The sequence below is a fragment of the Loa loa genome (genome assembly GCF_000183805.2).
Source record: "Loa loa unplaced genomic scaffold supercont3.356, whole genome shotgun sequence".
In the NCBI taxonomy this organism is placed as follows: domain Eukaryota; kingdom Metazoa; phylum Nematoda; class Chromadorea; order Rhabditida; family Onchocercidae; genus Loa; species Loa loa.
The window spans coordinates 43153-45867 of NW_018108536.1; positions in this window are offsets into that span (position 1 = coordinate 43153).

Consider the following 2715-nt stretch of genomic DNA (forward strand, 5'->3'; position numbering starts at 1 on the left):
AATTAAATGACTATCGATATTAGTTTTAAATGATTTTTTTGATTCTTCATTTCTTTTAATTTTTTCTTTTTATCATTGTATAATATTTGAAAAATAATTTAATTTTTTCGATTAATTTGAAAAAAATGAAATGGAATTAAATGAAATGAATAATAATTTAGAAACATTAGAGAATAATTTTTTTTCTAATTTTAAATTAAAATTTATAAAATAATTCCATTTATTAAAGATTATTATGCGCACATAAAGCATTTATTATTGTTATAATTAAAAATTATAAGTGTGAAAAATGAATATGCTAATAAGTAAATATGTAATCCAATGGTAGCGGTATATTAATAAAAATACCATTTACTATAATTATTACAACCTACCCTTTATTCATTCATTCTCACCAATCTTAATCATTTCCTTTTCCTTTTTCCTAGCTTCATTAACCTATGACATATTTAATTAGACAATGGTTCACCTTTTAGCCTTCCATAGGAGGGGGTTAGCTTGAAGCTTGACAAATTATCTTGACATCAGAAGAAAGAAATAAAATGTAGTAATTTATATTTTCCTATAAAACATTCATATTAAACATATAATTTCGATTATTGCAAACATTCAATTATTAATAATTATAATTGGTTAAAATTTATCAAATATTTAATTTAGACATAAATTATTTTTGCTAATTTAAAGATTATATTTTCCCCTAAAAATTATTTTCTCAAAGGAAATATTTGACAATTTTTTTGAAAAAAATTAATTTATGAAGAAAGTAAAAACAAAAAAAGAAAAAAAAAATTCAAAAATTTTCGTAAAAGAAGAAACTTGAGAATTGTTTTAACATAGGATAGCTTAGTTATACCAAAATATAGGGTTGGTTTTTTTTTTTTTTTTCCTTTTGATAGATGAAGAAAACAAGCATAGTCTTTGGAAAATTTAATTTAAACCTGATTTAACATCAATATTTTTTCGCTCAATAGAGCTACTAAAATTGTTTTTAAAATAGTATATCTTAAAATAGGCTTTGAAATAATCGCACTTTAAAGCATTGAAAGCAAAAAAAAAAAATGCTTTTGATGCTAACTTTTAAATTAGCTAATTTTCTAATAATGATATGATAAATTAAACAAATTATTACAACAATAAAATTTATAATAATATAATATTTTGAAGTTTTTTTTTAAAAAAAAAATTTTATAAATTTGTCACTTAATTTTTTTTTTATTAAAATTTCTCATTAAGTTAAAATAGATTAAAAGATATTTTTATAAATTTATCACAAACATATGCTAAAATAGAATTGAAGTGAGGGATTTTTTTAAATATCGATTATTACATATATTAAGCAATAATTAATTAACTTACTTAAATTAACTTAATTAAATTAATTAACTTACTGCTAAGCAATAATTAACTAAGGTATACTATGGAAGATATTAAATTTTATTTGCTTTTTTTAGGAAAATTTTTGTGATTTAATAACAATAATAGATGATTAATTTGTTGGAACACATATATGAATGATAATTATCAGTAAAGGTAGATAAGAAGAATATATTATCCAATCATTTCAAACATAGCATTGTATCTAATATATACGCTAAATATTAGATAATTATCTTGTTTGATATTTATCATTTATCAGGTACGTAACATTAGTTGCCATATATATATTAAAGAATCAACTAATTAAATTTTAATTAACTAATTAAATTTTTGGTCTAAAATTCATTTATTTCATTTATCAAACAAAATCTTTCATTTACTTTTTCATCTACTTTTCTTATTCATTTACTTTTTTCTCATTTACTAATTTAATTACCGATATATATGGTAATTTATTGAAACAATTCATAACTTAAAAATCGTTCATTTATGTTTTTCCCTAATTATTAAAATCAGTAAGTGGAATTGAACTTACAAATATTTGGATTTTTTTCCTTTTTGAAAAGCTTTAAAAAAAAATTTCTAATTAATTACTAATTGAAGTAGTTATTTATTGGTCAATAATCATCAAAAAGATATGACAATTGATCATTAGCAATAATAATTCCTGATATTGATAATCATTTAAATAGATTTCTAATACCAATAAACATCTCAGCCATCTTAATTAATAATTTATCAAGAATATCAATGATTCCTACATAGTGATAATCATAAATCACTTGGAGATGACAAAAGCTCAATGAATTATAAACTGTGCATAGCAATGTTTCCATCACTTTTGCGACAACAATCGTTAGTCGCTACTCTGAGATGAATTACTGATTTGAAATTGATAGATAATTTTTCTTGATATGCGAATATTTGGATAGTAAAATAAATTTGTCGCACATATTTAGCTCAATTTCATTTCATCAACATTTCATCGAAAAAGTTAGATAAATTGGTAATATATTAATATATAAAGCAAAAAATTATCAATACAAAACAAACAAAATCATACTAAAAGAAATAATGCAAAAATGACCATTGGTCAACATTCAAATTGAAATTGAATTGCAATAAAACTAAAAAAGAATTTCGATATATTTAAGATAATTTGGAAATCTTTGAGAATATAATAATTTCAAAAATGTATTCAAGTAAACAACATTATTTTTAAAAAACATACCAAAATTAGAAAATAATTTGAAGTTATTTTTTCTTCAATTATCATGATAATAATGATGTTAACAAGAATAACAACATTAATAACATTAATGGTAATAATAACAG